The sequence below is a fragment of the Bos indicus genome, chromosome 22 (genome assembly GCF_029378745.1).
Source record: "Bos indicus isolate NIAB-ARS_2022 breed Sahiwal x Tharparkar chromosome 22, NIAB-ARS_B.indTharparkar_mat_pri_1.0, whole genome shotgun sequence".
Classification (NCBI taxonomy): domain Eukaryota; kingdom Metazoa; phylum Chordata; class Mammalia; order Artiodactyla; family Bovidae; genus Bos; species Bos indicus.
The window spans coordinates 5,305,178-5,325,461 of record NC_091781.1 but is presented as its reverse complement, the minus strand read 5'-3'; the positions used below and the strand labels follow the sequence as shown (position 1 = coordinate 5,325,461).

General features: G+C 42.5%; 1 protein-coding gene across 3 annotated transcripts in view; it reads left to right on the top strand.

Annotated features, from left to right (window-relative positions):
- Positions 1-20,284, top strand: part of GADL1 (glutamate decarboxylase like 1) — a 194,497-nt gene that overhangs the window by 8,326 nt on the left and 165,887 nt on the right. The gene's annotated exons all lie outside the window — the stretch shown is intronic.

Below are 20,284 nucleotides of genomic sequence, written 5' to 3'. Positions count from 1 at the left end.
TTTATGGTTTCTGGTCTTATATTTAGCTCTTTTATCCATTTTGAGTTTATTTTTTGTATATAGTGTTAGAGAATATTCCAATTTCATTATTTTACATGTAGCTGTCCAGTTTTACCAAAACTACTTATTGAAGAGACTGTCCCATTGTAAATTCTTTCCTCTTTTGTCATGGATTAATGACACAATGGCAGAGAAGGCAATGGCAACCCACTCCGGTACTCTTGCCTGGAAAATCCCAGGAGGAGCCTGGTAGGCTGCAGTCGACGGGGTCGCTAAGAGTCAGATAGGACTGAGCGACTTCACTTTCACTTTTCACTTTCATGCCTTGGAGAAGGAAATGGCAACCCACTCCAGTGTTCTTGTCTGGAGAATCCCAGAGATGGGGGAGCCTGGTGGGCTGCCATCTACAGGGTCACACAGAGTCGGACACAACTGAAGTGACTTAGCAGCAGTAGCAGCCGCAACACAGGATGGTGTGATCCCTCACCTACAGCCAGACATCCTGGAATGTGAAGTCAAGTGGGCCTTAGGAAGCATCACTACGAACAAAGCTAGTGGATATGATGGAATTCCAGTTGAGCTATTTCAAATCCTAAAAGATGATGCTGTGAAAGTGCTGTACTCAATATGCCAGCAAATTTGGAAAACTCAGCAGTGGCCACAGGACTGGAAAAGGTCTGTTTTTATTTCAGTCCTAAAGAAATGCAATGCCAAAGATGTTCAAACTACTGCACAGTTGTACTCATCTCACATGCTAGCAAAGTAATGCTCAAAATTCTCCAAGCCAGGCTTCAACAGTTTGTGAACCGAGAACTTCCAAATGTTCAAGCTGGATTTAGAAAAGGCAGAGGAACCAGAGATCAAATTGCCAACATCTGCTAGATCATAGAAAAAGCAAGAGAATTCCATGAAAACATCTGCTTCATGGACTATGCTAAAGCCTTTGACTCTGTGGGTCACAACAAACCGTGGAAAATTTTTAAAGAGATGGGAATACCAGACCACCTGACCTGCCTCCTGAGAAATCTGCATGCAGATTAAGAAGCAACAGTTAAAAACGAACATGGAACATCGGACTGGTTCCAAATTGGAAAAGGAGTATGTCAAGGCTATAGATTGTCACCCTGCTTATTTAACTTATATGCAGAGTACATCATGAGAAAAGCTGGGCTGGAAGAAGCTCAAGCTGGAATCAAGATTGCAGGGGAAAATATCAATAACCTCAGATATGCAAATAATACCACCCTTATGGCAGAAAGTGAAGAAGAACTAAAGAGCCTCTTGATGAAAGTGAAAGAGGAGAGTGAAAAATTTGGCTTAAATCTCAACATTCAGAAAACTAAGATCATGGCATCTGGTCCCATCACTTCATGGCAAATAGATGGGAAAACAATGGAAACAGTGATAGACTTTATTTTCTTGGGCTCCCAAATCACTGCAGATAGTGACTACAGGCATGAAATTAAAAGATGCTTGCTCCTTGAAAGAACAGCTATGACAAACCTAGGCAGCATATTAAAAGCAGAGATGTTACTTTGCCGACAAAGATCCATATAGTCAACGCTGTGGTTTTCCAATAGTCATATATGGATGTGACAGTTGGACCATAAAGAAAGTTGAGCGACAAAAAATTGATGCTTTTGAACTATGGTGTTCGAGAAGACTCTTGAAAGGCCCTTGGACAGTAAAGAGACCTAATTTGTCAATCCTAAAGGAAATCAATCCTGAATATTCGTCAGTTGGACTGATGCTGAAGCTGAATACATTGGCCACCTGATGCGAAGAATTGACTCATTGGAAAAGACCCTGATGCTGAGAAAGACTGAAGGCAGGAGAGGAAGGGGACGACAGAGGATATGATGGTTGGAAGGCATCAGTGACTTGATGGACATGAGTTTGAGCAAGTTCTGGGAGTTGGTGAAGGACAGGCAAGCCTGGCATGCTGCAGTCCATGGGTCACAATGAGTCAGTCAGGCCTGAGTGAGTGAACTGAACTGAACTGACCCTAACTTTTGCATTTCATAATTTAATCAACCAAATATGCATTCCTAGACCTAATAATTTAGTCCTATTTTAAAAATTACGATAGGTCTTTTAATTTATAGATTTACTATCCTGACCTTTTCTATTCAAATAATTTATCTGTTGAAGAACTTGGGCCATTTGCTCTACATAATTCTCTGCAATCTGGATTTTACTGCTTTTGTGCTAATGATTTAACATTTTTTTTTGAAGCTTGCCTTCTTTGAACTCTGGCTTGTGCCTTCCTAGCCCTTCCTCTTTCTCAGTCCTTTGGCTAAATTACACTTTTTAGTCTGATCCTTAAATTCTAGAGACAACCATGAAATCATCTTATCTATTATGTTTTTTATTATAATATTAGGCAATAAAGCATTTAATTAAGTTTCTCCTATTCAGCTTCTCAATTCTTTCATGAATTTCATTAAACATTATAATGAGTTGGCTGAAAAATGATGCTATCATTTACTAATTATTTCAAATAGTAGTAACTTGGGTGTATTATGGGGCAGTTTTTATAAACTCTTGTACACTGTTGTTGAGATTGTAAAATGGTATCACTGCTATGAAAAGCAGTATGGAGGTTTCTTTAAAAATGAAACGTGAAACCACCATATAAGTACTAGTAAAGGGAGCCTGGCAGGCTACTGTCCACGGGGTTGCAAGAGTCAGACACGACTTAGCGAGTAAACCACAAAACCACCACAGTTCCACTTCTGAGTAAACATCCCAAATAACTGAAAACAGAGTCTTAAAGAGATGCCCATGTTTACAGCAGCAGTATTCATAATAGCCAAACAGGAGGAAGAAAACCAAATGTGCATCAATGGATAGGTGGATATATTAAATATGGTATATGCACTCAATGGAATATTATTTGGCCTTAAAAATGATAGATGTACTGTTATGTGCTCCAGCAGGTATGAACCCCAAGGACATTATGGTAAGTGAAAGAAGCTGGACACAGACAAGTACTGTGTAATCCCACTTATATAAAGCTGGGAAGAGAATGCTCGTTATCAGGAGCAGGGGGAATAGAGGGAGTGGAAAGTGTTTAATGGGTCTAGAGTTTCAGTTTTGCAAGGTAACAATTATGGAGATCTGTTTCATAACAAAGTGAATTTACTTAACATAGTGAACTGTATTGTTAAAATGGTTAAGGCAGTAAATTTTATGCTATGTGTATGTTTTTTTTTATCACAATAAAAATGGAATACCCAATTTAAAAACAAGCAAAAATGCTTTTAAGGATAGAAAAATTCATGAACTAATTTAAGAACTCACTTACCTCTGTGAACGGTTTAACCCTTGTGTGTCCGATGTTGCCATTAGGAGCACTGAATGCTATCACGTTCTCAGGAGTTGGGAGGTGTCCATCTGTTTCTTTGTCTCTCCGTTGAATGATGTCAGATCGCTTCTCTTGAGTTCTTTTCTCTTGGATCCTGTTGCTGTTTCCCTCCTCATGGCGTTTTCCATGAGCATCAGCTTTTTTCCTTTCTCCTAATTCTAGTAGCATTTTAAATCACCATTTGCTGCACTTAACTCCAGCTCATTGTTTTTAACAAGTTTGGCAGTTACCTCATCTTGCTTCTTTTAGCTTACAAAACGTTGAAATTGTCCAGGATACAAGGTAGTTTGCCTCTGAATGAGGTGCAAAGAGGACTATGAGTAAAGTTTATAAATACCTGTTACACTGACATTGTTCTATATATTTATTTTGCATTCCTAGTGTTCTTAGGTGCTTCTGGATGGTGGATGTTGCTAGATAAGAAGCTTCTATATAGAGTATTTCTCTATTTGGCAAACTATTTTTGTGTAAACACATGCATGAATAATTATAGTTCATACTTATAGTTTGAAGAAACTGATAACATTGCTCAATAGATAACATATGTAAACAGAATTGGCATGTAAGTCTCGGTTTAAGGGGAAATTATAGCTTTACTCACTGTTCTGCACTGGGAGTGTGACTGACTTCTAGCCCTTAGGGCAATTCCTGCATGCTCTTGCCTTACTCGCTCTGTTTACACTACTCCCATCAGCTGTCCAACTGATGCTGAAAACTTGGCTTCTGTGCACTAGTACTGAAATTGAATCTCAGAGTCAGAGTTCTGGGTGAAGTAGAAAAGAATTGCTTTATTGCTTTGCCAAAAGGGAGACACAGAGGGCTTCCGTTCGTGACAACTGTATCCCAGCCCTGTGGGTATTTGGTGAGAAGTTGTATAGCAATGACACAAGGGTGATGTAGCTGATAAGATTAAGGTGCGCACAGAGTTTGCGCTCCTTTAATCTAGCCTCAGGTGGTCTTCTCTGGAATGAAAAATGCTTGTATCTTTCATTTGTTGAGAGTTTATTTCTATAAACCAAATTATCAGTGCTTCCCTGGTGGCTCAGACAGTAAAGTGTCTGCCTGCAATGTGGGAGACCCAGAAGATTCTCTGGAGAAGGAAATGGCAACCCATGCTGGTACTCTTGCCTGGAAAATTCCATGGATGGCGGAAGTTGGTAGGCTACAGTCCATGGGGTCGCAAAGAGTCAACACGAGTGACTTTCTTTCTTTCTTTTAGTTCTATAAAGAGCTTACACATATCTTGTTATGTGTATACCGTGAGGCAAACCAGGACCATACCCCAAGGCTACACTATTGTTTCTTGATCATTTCTCGCTTGTCTCCGCATCCCCTCCCTTCCCTGATTAACAACTGTTAGCTCTGTCCTTTGTAACTTAGGGAAGGTCACGGAAACTGGAGTCTGTTCCCACAAACAAGGCACAAAGGGAGACCTGGAAAGGTTTCTGTGCCCAGGAACCCCAGAGGGCCCTTTGGTCTCACTACTAAGAGATCTGTAGTATAGCTTCCCGGAGGCTGGCAACTGTGCTTCACTCTGTTTCACATTGCTCATGACTCTGTAAGAGCTCTCTTCAGGTATGATTTATATATTACAAAATTCTCCTGTTTGTGCAATTCAATTCATTTTTAGTAAATGTACAGAGTTTTTTCCCAGGTGGCTCAGTGGTGAAGAATCTGCCTGCCATTGCAGGAGACACAGGTTTGATCCCTGGGTTGGGAAGATCCCCTGGAAAAGGAAATGGCAACCTGCTCCAGTATTCTTGCTGGAAAATTCCATGGACAGAGAAGCCTGGCAATTATGAAGACTGTGGTGGTGGTGGTTTAGTTCGACTCTCGCAACCCCATGGACTGTAGCCCACCAGGCTTCTCTGTCCATGGGATTCTCCAGGCAAGAATACTGGAACGGGTTGCCATTTCCTTCTCCAGCGGATCTTCCTGACCCAGGGATCGATTCTGTGTCTCCTGCATTGCAGGTGGTCTTCTGCATTGCAGGCAGATTCTTTACTGCTGAGCCACTGGGAATTCCCTGTTATGTAGACATTGTGGTCAAAGTAAGTGTTTCAAAGCAAAACACTAGTTTTGCAAGACAGACTACTGCCTTCAGATAGGACTTTCTAAATTTTTTTATTTACCTTTGAGCATGTCCTGCTGCACCTAGAAAACAAACTCATGGAGTTTTGTCCATAGCACAGAGAAGGTTCCCTCGTCCACCTTTAATGGTTAGCCGTAACTTCAGTTCAGTCGCTCAGTCATATCTGACTCTGAAACCCCATGGACTGCAGCACACCAGGCTTCCCTGTCCATCACCAACTCCCGGAGCTTGCTCAAACTCATGTCCATCAAGTTGGTGATGCCATCCCACCATCTCATCCTCTGTCATTCCCTTCTCCTCCTGCCTTCAATATGTCCCAAAAGCTAAGGTCAAAAAAGAGAATGTTTAGTGTGAAAAATATCAATGAAAGGGAATTCCCTGGCAGTCCAGTGGTTAAAACTCCTCACTTCCAGTGCTTCCAGTGCAGGGGGTGTGGGTTCAATCCTTGACTGGGAAACTTGGATCCCTCATGCCAAGTGGGGTGGCAAAAAAATTAAATAAACAAAAAATAAAACCCACTGGGAATTTTGAAAAATGTCAATGAAAAGTCTCCACTTCAGACATGAAAACATGATGGAGACAGAAAAAGTAATTGGGGCAAGACAGACCAGGACTGAAAGATTTATCTCCATTTCTCATTGCTTGAGATCAAAGCCAAGGAGTCATGAGGAGCAGTAGCCCATTTACCTGCTAATTTAATGGAAAGTGGCTTCCCTGGTGGCTCAGAAGGTAAAGCTCTGCCTGCATTGTAGGAGACCTGGGTTTGAATCCCTGGGTCAGGAAGATCCCCTGGAGAAGGAAATGGCAACCCACTCCAGTACTCTTGCCTGGAAAATCCCATGGACAGAGAAGCCTGGTAGACTACAGTCCATGGGATCGCAAAGAGTCAGACACAACTGAGCGACTTCACTTTCTTTCTTTCACTTTCATTAATAGAAAGTGAAAGTGAGAGTCTCTTAGTTGTGTCTGACCTTTTGCGATGCCATGGACTATACAGTCCATGGAATTCTCCAGGCCAGAATACTGGAGTGGGCAGCTTTTCCCTTCTCCAGGGGATCTCTTCCCAACCCAGGGATCGAACCCAGGTCTCCCGCATTGCAGGCAGACGCTTTAACCTCTAAAGGCTTGGAGACAGGGGAGTGGGAATCTGAGCGATCAAGCATCTTTACTGAACATTGTAAAAATGGAGCATTGCCTAAATAGACTGTTTATCATCGCTGACCAAATTTTAACCAGATTGGATTAAGTAATGGAAATTTTGTCACCTCTTTCCATCAGTGGAGATTCATGAGGTGATAACATCAATTAGAGACCAAAGTAAAGATACAAGCAGACTTTGTTTTATTATACTTTGCTTGTTTGCACTTCCCAGATACTGTTTTTTACAACTGAAGATTTGGGGCAACCTTGTGTTGAGCAAGTTTGTTGGCAACATTTTTCCAACAGCATTTGCTCACATCATGTCTCTGTGTCACATTTTGGTAACTCTCACAATATTTCAAGTTTTCCTGTTATCGTTATTATATGTTGTAAGGTCACTCCCTGTACAATGTCACGAACCTCTGTCCATAGTTCATCAGGCACTCTATCAGATCTAGTTCCTTAAATCGATTTCTCACATCCACTATATAATCATAAGGGATTTGATTTAGGTCATACCTGAATGATCTAGTGGTTTTCCCTACTTTCTTCAATTTAAGTCTGAATTTGGTGATAAGGAGTTCATGATCTGAGCCACAGTCAGCTCCTGGTCTCATTTTTGCTGACTGTATAGAGCTTCTCAATCTTTGGCTGCAAAGAATATAATCAATCTGATTTTGGTGTTGACCATCTGGTGATGTCCATGTATAGAGTCTTCTCTTGTGTTGTTGGAAGAGGGTGTTTGCTATGACCAGTGCATTCTCTTGGGAAAACTCTATTAGCCTTTGCCCTGCTTCAGAATTCTGTACTCCAAGGCCAAATTTGCCTGTTATTCCAGGTGTTTCTTGATTTCCTACTTTTGCATTCCAGTCCCCTATAATGAAAAGGACATCTCTTTTAAGTGTTAGTTCTAAAAGGTCTTGTAGGTCTTCACAGAACCATTCAACTTGAGCTTCTTCAGCGTTACTGGTTGGGGCATAGACTTGGATTACTGTGATATTGAATGGTTTGCCTTGGAAATGAACAGAGACCATTCTGTAATTTTTAAGACTGCATCCAAGTACTGCATTTCAGACTCTTTTGTTGACCACGATGGCTACTCCATTTCTTCTAAGGGACTTCTGATGAACTATGGACGGAGGTCCGTGACATTGTACAGGAGACAGGGATCAAGACCATCCCCATGGAAAGAAATGCAAACAAGCAAAATGGCTATCTAAGGAGGCCTTACAAATAGCTGTGAAAAGAAGAGAAGCGATAAGCAAAGGAGAAAAGGAAAGATACAAGCATCTGAATGCAGAGTTCCAAAAATAGCAAGAAGAGATAAGAAAGCCTTCCTCAGTGATCAATGCAAAGAAATAGAGGAAAACAACAGAATGGGAAAGACTAGAGATCTCTTCAAGAAAATTAGAGATACCAAGGGAACATTTCATGCAAAGATAGGCTCTAATAAAGGATAGAAACAGTATGGACCTAACAGAAGCAGAAGATTTTAAGAAGAGATGGCAAGAATACACACAAGAACTGTACAAAAAAGATCTTCATGACCAAGATAATCACGATGGTGTGATCACTGACCTAGAGCCAGACATCCTGGAATGTGAAGTCAAGTGGGCCTTAGAAAGCATCACTATGAACAAAGCTAGTGGAGGTGATGAAATTCCAGTTGAGCTATTTCAAATCCTGAAAGATGATGCTGTCAAAGTGCTGCACTCAATATGCCAGCAAATTTGGAAAACTCAGCAGTGGCCACAGGACTGGAAAAGATCCGTTTTCATTCCAATCCCAAAGAAAGGCAATGCCAAAGAATGCTCAAACTACCACACAATTGCACTCATCTCACATGCTAGTAAAGTAATGCTCAAAATTCTCCAAGCCAAGCTTCAGCAGTACATGAACTGTGAACTTCCAGATGTTAAGCTGGTTTTAGAAAAGGCAGAGGAACCAGAGATCAAATTGTCAACATCCAATGGATCACCGAAAAAGCAAGAGAGTTCCAGAAAAACATCTATTTCTGCTTTATTGACTATGCCAAAGCTTTTGACTGTGTGGATCACAATAAACTGTGGAAAATTCTTCAAGAGATGGGAATACCAGAGCACCTGACCTGCCTCTTGAGAAACCTATATGCAGGTCAGGAAGCAACAGTTAGAACTGGACATGGAACAATAGACTGGTTCCAAATCAGGAAAAGGAGTAGGTCAAGGCTGTATATTGTCACACTGCTTATTTAACTTCTATGCAGAGTACATCATGAGAAATGCTGGGCTGGAAGAAGCACAAGCTGGAATCAAGATTTCCGGGAGAAATATCAATAACCTCAGATATGCAGATGACACCACCCTTATGGCAGAAAGTGAAGAGGAACTAAAAAGCCTCTTGATGAAAGTGAAATAGGAGAGTGAAAAAGTTGGCTTAAAGCTCAACATTCAGAAAAACTAAGATTATTGCATCTCCTCCCATCACTTCATGGCAAATAGATGGGGAAACAGTGGAAATAGTGTCAGACTTTATTTTTGGGGGCTCCAAAATCACTGCAGATAGTGATTGCAGCCATGAAATGAAAAGATGCTTACTCCTTGGAAGGAAAGTTATGACCAACCTAGATAGCATATTAAAAAGCAGAAACATCACTTTGCCAATCAAGGCTATGGTTTTTCCACTGGTCATGTATGGATGTGAGAGTTGGACTGTGAAGAAAGCTGAGCACCGAAGAACTGATGCTTTTGAACTGTGGTGTTGGAGAAGACTCTTGAGAGTCCCTTGGACTACAAGGAGATCCAACCAGTCCATCCTAAAGGAGACCAGTCCTGGGCATTCATTGGAAGGACTGATGCTGAAGCTGAAACTCCAATACTTTGTCAACCTCACGCAGAGAGTTGACTCATTGGAAAAGACCCTGATGCTGGGAGGGATTGGAGGCAGGAGGAGAAGGGGACGACAGAGGATGAGATGGTTGGATGGCGTCACTGACTCAATGGATATGAGTTTGGGTAAACTCTAGGAGTTGGTGATGGACAGGGAGGCCTGATGTGCTGCGATTCAAGGGGTTGCAAAGAGTCAGACACGACTGAGTGACTGAACTGAACTGAACTGAACTGGAGGTGACCTATGTTTAATGGCCTTTGACGTTACTTTTGTAATTGTGTTTTGGCACCAGGAACCATGCCCATATAAGACAGCAGATTTAATCAATAAATGTGGCAGTTCTGACAGCTCCATCAACCAGCCATTCCCCATCTTTCTCCCTATCCTCAGGCCTTCCTATTCCCCGAGACAGCAGTGTTGACATTAGACTGTTAATAACCCTACAATGGCCTCTAAGTGTTCAAGTGAGAGGAAGAGTCCCAAGTCTTTCACTTTAAATCAAAAGCTAAAAATGATCAAGCTTAGTGAGGAAAACACGCATCATGATAGGTCAAAAGCTAGGCCTCTTACACCAAACAGCCAAGTTCTGAATGCAAAGGCAATGTTCTTGAAGGAAATTAAAAATGCTTTTCAGTGAACAAGAAAGAGAAACAGCCTTTGTGCTGATGTGGAGAAGATGTGAACGGTCTGAAAAGAAAATCTGGCCAGACACAATGTTCCTTTAAGCCAATACCTAATCCAGAGCCAGGTCCTAATTCTCCTCAATTCTCAGAAGGCTGAGAGAGGTGAGGAGGCTGCAGAAGAAAAGTCTGAAGCCAGCAGAGGTTGGTTCATGAGATTGAAGGGAAGGAGCCATCTCCTTAACATCAAAGTGCAAGGTGAAACAGCAGATACTGGTGTAGAAGCTGCTGTAACTTACCCAGAAGGTCTCCATAAGATAAATAATAAGTGGCTACGCTAAACAATAGATTTTCAATGTAGATGAAACAGCCTTCTATTAGAAGAACTTTCATGACTAGAGAGAAGTCAATGCCTGGATTCAAGCCTTCAAAGGATAGGCTGATTTCTCTTGTTAGGGGCTAATGCAGCTAACTCGGTGAGTTTAAGTTGAAATCAATGCTTATTTACCATTTTGAAAGTCCTAAGGTCCTTAAGACTTATGCTAAATCTACGCTGCCTGTGCTCTGTAAATGGAACAACAAAGCCTGCATGAGACCACATCTGGTGCCAACATGGTTTACTGAATAGTTTAAACTTACTGTTGATCTACTGCTCAGGAAAAAAAAAAAAAAGATTCCTTTCCAAATATTTACTGCTTGTTGACAAGGCATCTGGACACTTAAGAGTGCTGATGGAGATGTATTAATACAAAGAGGTTAATACTGTTTTAATGCTTGGTAAATAATTTAACGCCTATTCTGTAGCCCATGGGTCATTTTAACCTTCAAGTTTTATTATTTAAGAAATACATTTAGTAAGGCTATAGCTGGCATAGATAATGACTCCTCTGATAAATCTGGGGAAAGTCAATTTTTAAAAAACCCTCTGGAAAGGATTCGCCACTTCAGATGCCATGAAGAATATTCGTGTTTCATAGAAAGAGGGCAAAATAGCAACAGGACTTTGAAAGAAGCTGATTCCAACTCTCATGGATGACTTTGAGGGGTTCAAGCCTTCAGTGGAGGAAGTAACTGCAGATGTGGTGGAAGTACCAAGAGAACTAGAATTAGAAGTGGGACCTGAAGATGAAACTTAATTTTTGCATTCACATGATAAAATTTGCACTGCAAAATCAAACCAGCCACTCATAAAGGAAATCAATCCTGAATATTCATCGGAAGGACTGATGCTGAAGCTGAAGCCCCAGTACTTTGGCTACCTGATGTGAAGAACTGACTCATTAGAACAGACCTTGATGCTGGGTAAGATTGAAGGCAGGAGGAGAAGGGGACAACAGAGAATGAGATGGTTGGATGGCATCACCAACTCAATGGACATGAGTTTGAGCAAGCTTTGGGAGATGATGAAGGACAGGGAAGCCTCTGCAGTCCACAGAGTTGCAAAGAGTTGGACATGACTGAGTGATTGAACAGCAATGATAAAACTTGGACAGATAAGAAGTTGTTTTTTATGGATGAGCAAAGAAAGTGATATCTTGAGATGGAGTCCACTGTTGGTGAAGATGCTGTGAAGCTTGTGTAAATAACAAAGGATTTAGAGTAAATTTAGTTGGGGGTTTGAGAGGCTTGACTCAGGTTTTGAAAGAAGTTCTCCTGAGGGTCAAATGCTATCAAATAGCATTGCATGCTGCTGAGAAATTGTTTGTGAAAGGAAGAGTCAATGAATGTAGCACGCTTCATTGTTGTCTCAAGAAATTGCCACAGTCACCCCAGCCTTCAGCAATCACCACCCTGATCAGTCAGCAGCCATCAACGTCAAGGCCAGCAAAAAGATTATGACTCACTGAAGGCTGGTTAGCATTTTTTTAGCAATAAAGTATTTTTTTAGTTAAGCTATATGTATTTTTTTAGAGATAATGCTGTTGAATACTTACTAGCCTACAGTAGAGGGTAAACATGATTTTTGCACATACTGGAAAACCAAATAATTCACATAACTTGCTTTGATATTTCTTTTATTGTGGTGATCTAGAACTGAACCAGCAATATCTCCAAAGTATGCCAGTACTGAGTTTTTCTCAGTATACCTGAGTGTCGTAAATGTCACTGTGCCACAGACACCCTTGAAACTAAATCGGCTGCTTCAGCCACTGCCCTTGACATCAGCGCTGTTTGCGGGGAGTACAGTTGCCAAAGATAAATGTGTGTGAAGCTGAGTCTCGGGTCTGCTGATGAAGAATCCCATGGCAAGAGGCTTAGTATTTAAGTTTTCCACTTTTTAAAGACAGAAAAGCAATGGCAGTCAAATGACTTTCAGTCATATTATAATTTGAAGCCAAAGTGTTCCATCATACACTCGTGCCTACGAACTCAAAGCAAAACAGTATAGAGATGCTTTTGAGATAAAACAGACTCTCCATCAGTTCCTTTCTTGAACCACAACCATGGAGGTCCTGAAACATTATAGGAATTCACAGTTTTGCAGATCATTGGTGAGGACTGCTTTTAGAAATGCTGGAATGTGATTTATATTAATTATGTGAATAAGAATTTAATTTTAGAAAGGGCTTTAGCTATAGAGTTATTGACTATTATTAACTGTTACTAATACCTGTTATTAACTGTGGCCTGGTGTCTCAGACGGTAAAGCATTGGCCTGCAGTGCAGGAGACCTGGGTTCGACCCCTGGGTTGGGAAGATCCCCTAGAGAAGGAAATGGCAACCCACTCCAGTACTCTTGCCTGGAAAATCCCATGGACGGAGGAGCCTGGTAGGGTACAGTCCACGAGATCGCAGAGTCAGACACAACTGAGAAACTTCTCTCATCTATCGACTATCAGAGTGGCAAGGCATCTTGTGGCCCACCATTTAACTGAAGGTATCATTTAACCATGGGGCTTCCCTGGTGGCTCAGTGGTAAAGAATCCACCTGCCAATGCAGGAGACATGGGTTCCATCCCTGGGTCAGAATGATCCCCTGGAGAAGGAAATGGCAACCCACTCCAGTATTCTTGCTGGGAAATTCCATGGACAGAGGAGACTGATGGGCTCCATGGGGTGGCAAAGAGTTGGACTGAGTGACTAAACAACACCAGTCACTTAACCAGAGAAGTTAAAGTCCTATTTCGCAGCCACAGAAACTAGGTAGGGCTAGAGTTGGGTCTGGAACCCCGGCCCCATCCCAAATTCCAGAGTGTTCTTTCTGTGCATAAGCAATCAACCCTGCAAAATACTGATGAAATCAGAGTTAGATTTATGTTTCTTTCCACCAGTATCTGCCATGTCTTGGTGCAGCACTAAGAATTTCAGCATCCAGGAGCTTCTATATTGCAGCGCAACCATTTAAATTACTTGATATCAGAGGGCTGTTGTTAAATATTAAAATCTCTTTTGGTGATTTAGCTGTAGCATTGACAAATCTTAAATTTTCACACTCCAATTTTTGCCTCTTAAATACATGGCTAAATCCTCCCTTTGTTTAAGTGCCTTAGCTGAGAAGACGGTTCCCCATTCAGCACTCTGGATTCTGTGTTGATTGACCTTCTAATACTTTGTATCAACTTACAAAATCAATAGAGCCTTAGTTGATATTTTATGACATATCTGTTCTTTCAGATCCTATATGGGCCCAAAAAAATACACGCGAGGAATGTATTTTCCTCATATGCATTTTCCTCGTGGTATGTTCTGCTGTGCCATTGACTCAGTTTTATTTCAGTACCTAATTTGTGTGAAGCAGTGATAGAGGAGAAAGAAAATCTATGAAAAATTGAATTTCCTAATATTCATCCATGGTCTTATTTTTCAAGTTGATGGCACAACAAAAGAGAACTTTAGAAAGTAATGGTGGAACATACATATGATGACAGTTTTGCCCAGAAGTGTTCAATACATATGTCAGCTTAGCATTAATTGTTCTTTTACTGTCTGACCCGTGTTAATCCACCCTCCCTGGCGAGAGTGGCTGCATGGTTTAGTGAAAAGAGAAGAGACACTGCAATCAATCATAGTTTAAATATCAGCTCTGCTATTTACTATGCCAGCTGCGTGACCTCCATAAATGTAATTAACCTCTTGGTTTCTCATTTGCATATTTGTAGAGTTGGGTATGATACTTGCCTTATAAGATGTTATGAAGATCCATGCAGAGACATGTAGTATGAATACCTGTTACAGTGTTTGTCTGGTCCACAGGCATTCAAAAAACAGCAGTCATTTGTTTTGATTTGGATTTTCCAGAAGCAGTCCATGAGTTGAGGATTGGAGCGTAAATAGTGTCTTTGGAAGGTGGTCCCAGGGAGATCAACAGAGAACTGTTATAAAGCGAGTTATCGCTGTGGGTAACTACAGTTTACTTCTGCTGGGTAACTAGAGTGTTGGTGAAGAGTATGCACCCCAGAGTTATCCCATATGAAGGGCAGGAGAACTGGATGTCTGCCTGTTCATTTCTATCAGTTGTTGGTTGAGGGATGCTGGTATGGGTATTAATTTTTCAGAGCTTTGGGTTTGCCATGTGAGCAGACAGTGTAGAAAGGTCCTAGGCAAAGGATGAATGTGCTAGCACTTGGAAATCTTGTAGGTTTTCCTTGGATGAGACACACCTGAAGAACCACATTACCAGACTTTTGTTAACTGTGATTATGTTTTCTGACTGAGGACCTTTTGTTTTCCTAGATTCCTATCCCATAGTGGGTAGAAGTCACCTCATACCAGCTCATGATGGTGTTAAATATTCAAAAATATTGTAAGCCAATTTGTAAATTATTGGTCCCTTGAAATTAGCTTGATGGAAGTCTTCGTACTGTAGAAACAGGCACATGCTTTGAAGCAGGACCTTTTTCTCCCTTAGATAATTTAAAGTTTCCCTGGGGACTCAGAGGGGCTTCCTTGATAGCTCAGCTGGTAAAGAATCACCTGCAATGCAGAAGACCTGGGTTCGATTCCTGGGTTGGGAAGATCCCCTGGAGAAGGGAAAGGCTACCCACCCTAGCATTCTGCCCTGGAGAAGTCCATGGACTGTATTGTCCATGGGGTCAAAAAGAGTCGGACACAACTGAGCGACCAACACTTTCACTTTAGTGACTCAGATGGTATCTGCCATGCAGGAAGATCTGAGTTCGATCCCTGGCTTGGAAGATCCCCTTAAGAAGGGAAAGGCTACCCACTCCAGTATTCTTGCCTGGAGAATCCCATGGACAGAGAAGGCTGGTGGGCTACAGTCCGTGGCGTCACAGAGTCAGACACAATTGAGCAACTAACACAACAACAATTTTAGCAGCACTCCATTGTCCCCCAGCCTTTTCTCCCAGGAGATGCAGAATGGGAATTAAAAACAGCTGAGGTCACACCTGAGTCTGACATCTTTCAGCTGTGAAGCCACGTTCTAACTGCTCTGAGCCTCAATGTCTTTGTCTGCAAAATGGGCGTGTCTATAACTTACACAGCTGTGATGAAGATTAAATGCAGTAACATGCTGTCTGTAAGACACACTATAGAACAAGGGCTTCATTATTGAAATTAAACCTTACACCAATGTGGGGGGAGCTATGAAAGGAAAATTCCACAGGAGGAGTTAGGAATCAGAGAAGAGTCACTAACCAGCTTCCCAAAGCACCGTAGAGAATGGATAGGTTAGAGTTCGCGGGACCCGTGAATGCAGGCATGCAAAGTTGCCAAGGTGTGACTACTGTGAAGGAAGCTGAAGCAACAGAGCTGTTTAGCGGTGTAACTGCCATCTCAGGAGATCCAGAGCCACGCATCTAGTGGAGAGGAGGAGAGTGAGACCAAGCTATAGTGTGCTGGCAAGTCTACAACTACCCTTCACAGACATCAGAGAAGCTGCGCTGCTTGTTCACTTCTGCCCGAGAGCAGAGCCGAGAGCCACAGAGAACGCTGGGTTAGGAGACCACCCCAGAGGCAAAGCCAGGCCCCATTCAATATGCGCACTATACAGCTTGCTAGATTTCAGAGCTGCTAGGGGCCAGCGCCTGCCCTGGGCCTTGCCTTCTTTCCTGGGTGTGTCTGTGGTATTATCCCGTCCTTCTCAATATCGTGTATTATGTGTAATGTCTGATAACTTGTGTTTTAGTTTATGGGTCCCTGGACCAAGAGCTGCCTTGTCTGTCTGTAGACTTGATACAAATCCTGAGATCCCAGACTGAAGACTGTCTCTATGAGATAAGATTTAGCTTGGTCCTGGGATGGAAAGAGCATATTTTGTGGACGGGAGGAATAGGAATAATTTGCTGCCAGAGGGTAGCCTCTGCTGGATTCAGATTCCTCCCTTCCTAGAATGCCTCCCACTTGCAATGTGATGTTGCCATCTGTCATCAAGGCGTGAGCTTTTCTCCTGCATCTTTGAGTATGATTTTCCTTGTGACTTGCTTTGACCAACAGAGTATGGTAAAAGTAAAAACAAAAGGTCGTGTGACGTCCACCCTGAGATCTCAAGAAGTTTGCAGCTTTTGCCTTCACCATCTGAACTTGCCTCCCCTTCTGAAGAAGACCTGTCACATCTCTGGGATACTGACAGCGAGGCCCAGCTCTCTTAGTCTTCCCAGTTCTGAGCTGGGCTGTAAGCCAACATACAGGCCACTGCAGGTGTGTGAGTTAGCTCAGGGAAGACCGGAAAAGCACCCAGCTAAGGAAATAGTACATCCTTGTATTTTGTTAAAGCTTATTTACTTGGCTGTGTTGGGTCTGCGTTGTGCATGCAGGGTCCTTGTTTCATCATGTGGGATGCTCCGTGGTGCCACACTGGCTGTCTAGTTATGGCATGGGGGTTTAGTTGCCCCATGGCATGTAGGACCCTAGTTCCCTGCCCAGGGATTGAACCTGCGTCCCCTATGTTGCAAGGTGGATTCTTAACCAGCAGACCACGAGGGAAGTCCCCATGCTTGTCCCAATCCACAGTTTTTGGGTCATTTGTTACACAACCATGGATAACTTACACACCCATCCAGTAAACTATTTTGTGCTTAACTTAGCCAGGGTGGGTTTAGTTGTTTGTATCTTCACAGGGCTGTTGTGGGGGATGAATGTGCTACTTTTTGTAAAGGGCTTATCAAAATCTGGCACACAGAAGGGCTAAATGAATGGTAGCTCTTGTATGTGAAATCGGTTCTGAATGCTTGAGAGGGGTAGTGCAGACGCCGTTAGAACATCCAATAGTCACAATGAATGTCAGTCTGCATGCCACTGAATCACAGTTCTCCCAAATTCAAAATGAGGATATTTCCTAAATTATCTGTAAGTGCTTTTCAAGCTCTAAGATGCCATGCTCCTGCACAAAGTTGGCCCCAAACTCAGCTTGGCACGTCCTCTCGATGGCTCTAAACTCACGCCTCATTGGGTCTCAGCTGTGGACCAGCCCATGCCAACGCTTTTACGGTCTTTTATGCAGTGTCTCTGAGTGCTTCATTTATCAACACAGGGGCAGCAGGGAGACGCGCGCACCCCCAGAGCTGTCGCCTTTGCCGCTTCTGGGGCACCGTCGATACTGTAGTTCATGGAACTGTTGCCTCCCAGGTAGCTTAAGCTTTTTGAAATCTTTGCTCTAATATCATATGGAGGGGAGGCTGATTCTGTGCAGCATAAAGGATGAGGAGGAAGATGCTAGTGATTCCTCACCCTCCTCTCTGCTTTACTGAGCAATTCATCTCTGAACCCACATTTGCATCCCCCATTTAGCAATGCATTTGCCCTGCAAATAAGAGCCCTCCCTTCCTAGAAGGCAGTTTAGACCGTGTATTTCTTAAAGATGCTTCTTGAGAGGCTTTCTTGCCATTCCGGAAAGCTCCTCAGCATATCCTTTCCCGTTCCATTGTAATAAACTTCATGAAAAGATTTTGGTCAGTGAAGATCTCTGCACTTGAGGGTGACCACAAGTGAATTAGCATGCACGCTGAGATACTGAGCTGAGAGCAGTTGCCCACTTCTAACCTAGAAGATGACCTTCCAAAGGCCTAGGCAAGGAGGTAGAACCCTGGCACAGATGAGCATCACGTCAGAGTTAATCAACGGATCATGCAAACGAGGCACCCATTTATAGCATTTATTTAAATTTTCATTTAAATCGCTGGTTAAATGGAATCATTTAAAATCCCACAGTCAACACTTGAGTAAATTGGTTTTAAAACTATATATTACATTGCAGCACACTGCAGTTTATACACAGTTCCAAAATAATTGCTTGTTGCTCTCAGAGTACAAAATATGTGTCCAAATAGTTTAAAGTGGTTACATGAGAAATAATGTCTTCTTATTTATCTTTTCTTGGGGAAAAAGATAGAATATAGTCCTTAGGAACGTGAGGTCTGAACTCAGGTCAGACCTGGCATTGAATTCTGTCTCTGACACTTACAGTTCTCTTTGTCTCTCTGGCTTCCATCCTGTCTGTAAAACTGAGTTAATAAAGATAATCATTATGAGAATTAGATGAAGTGACATATATAAGATACCTAGCTCAGTACCTGATCCCTTGCAAGTACTTAATGGTAACTACTGTTATTGTTTTCTAAATGCTATTATATTTTTGTTCCCTTTCTGCATACTACTACTGAAAAAGCTGCTAGAAAAGATAAAGTCACACAGGTGGCTGGCATGGTATTTATTTTTGGCCATGCTCTTCTAGTTGCTTTTTACTAAGACAGTGGTCTACCCACTGGCCACAAACACCCTGACTTGTATGTGAGTGGAACATTTCATAAAGTAGAAGAAATATAATATTTGTTTTCTGGTGGTAGCTGGGTGACTTCTAAGTTTTGGAGAACAGTAGAGAAGGCAATGGCACCCCACTCTAGTACTCTTGCCTGGAAAATCCCCCGGACAGAGGAGCCTGGTAGGCTACAGTCCAAGGGGTCTCGAAGAGTCGGACACGACTGAGCAACTTCACTTTCACTTTTCACTTTCATGCATTGGAGAAGGAAATGGCAACCCACTCCAGTGTTTTTGCCTGGAGAATCCCAGGGACGGGGGAGCCTGGTGGGCTGCCGTCTATGGGGTCGCAGAGAGTCAGACATGACTGAAGCAACTTAGCAGCAGCAAAAATAGATAAGAAGCTCTGAAAGTCCGGAGAATATACTTACTAAACTATGTCTAGTTAGCTTTAACTTTCCTTGATTAGAAATGTCTACAGAAGCCAAGTTATTCTGAACATTAGTTATGGTTCTCTGGTTCTGCCGAACACAGAATGACTCTTGCTCACTAGAAGGGGGAGTTTACTAGAAGGATTTGGGAGAACTCACAGAATTGGTGAGAAAGCTAAATAATGAGACCTTGGAAGAAACAGGGGCCAAGGCAACTCTGAAGACCTGGAATACTGGGGACTTGGAAATACCCACGAAAGGGGTAAACCTAACTGACGGTGCTGCCAAGACTGCATCCTGGGGGGGAAGAGAGAGTCCAGCTGGGATGCTGGACAGGCCAAAATTTGCCCAAGCTAACAAGCAAACTCAAAAGGAACATTCTCCCTACTCAGCCTTAACTCTCAGAAAACAGGAGGGTCACTGATAAGGCTACAGGTCAAATCTAATGTTTCAGAGATATTGTAGGCAAGAAGTTAGGTGAAGAGTCAGAGAGGGTACAGAGCCAAGAAGATGGCAGAGGGGAAATGCCAGCAGGAATGGTGACTCTTGAGGGGAGGGCTAATGAACGAGAGGGCAGACACAGTGAGAGCGGTCTGGGGAACACGTTACTGTTGAGCCAGTCAAAAGCACATTATCTGTAGCCAAGTTCTACAGCCAGGGCTGAAATTTACTGTTTGCACATGCCGATCTAGAGTTCTCATAGAGCCTGGCTTCATCCAAGTCCTTGCAAACTGAAGTTGTATCCATCAGAGAAATTCATAAGGTAGAGAGGGGAATGGTGGGTGAGGTGGTCTTGAGAGCTGCCTGTCAGCCTGACAAGATGACACTTCCATATCAGCATGTAGATCTTGTCAAGTAACCTTTACTCAAGTCACGGGAGTAGATGTCTCGGGAAATCCTACTCTCCTGAAAATATCAGAAGGTCACCCAGTTTCTGGCCTGGTGCCCTGTGAAAGGACAACATTTTGAAATTAAAAATAAATAAATAGAGTTTATGGCGAACCGTGCATGTATCGGCCATTGGTAGGGCTGCTGCTGCTGCTAAGTCACTTCAGTCGTGTCCAACTCTCTGCGACCCTATAGACGGCAGCCCACCAGGCAACCCCGTCCC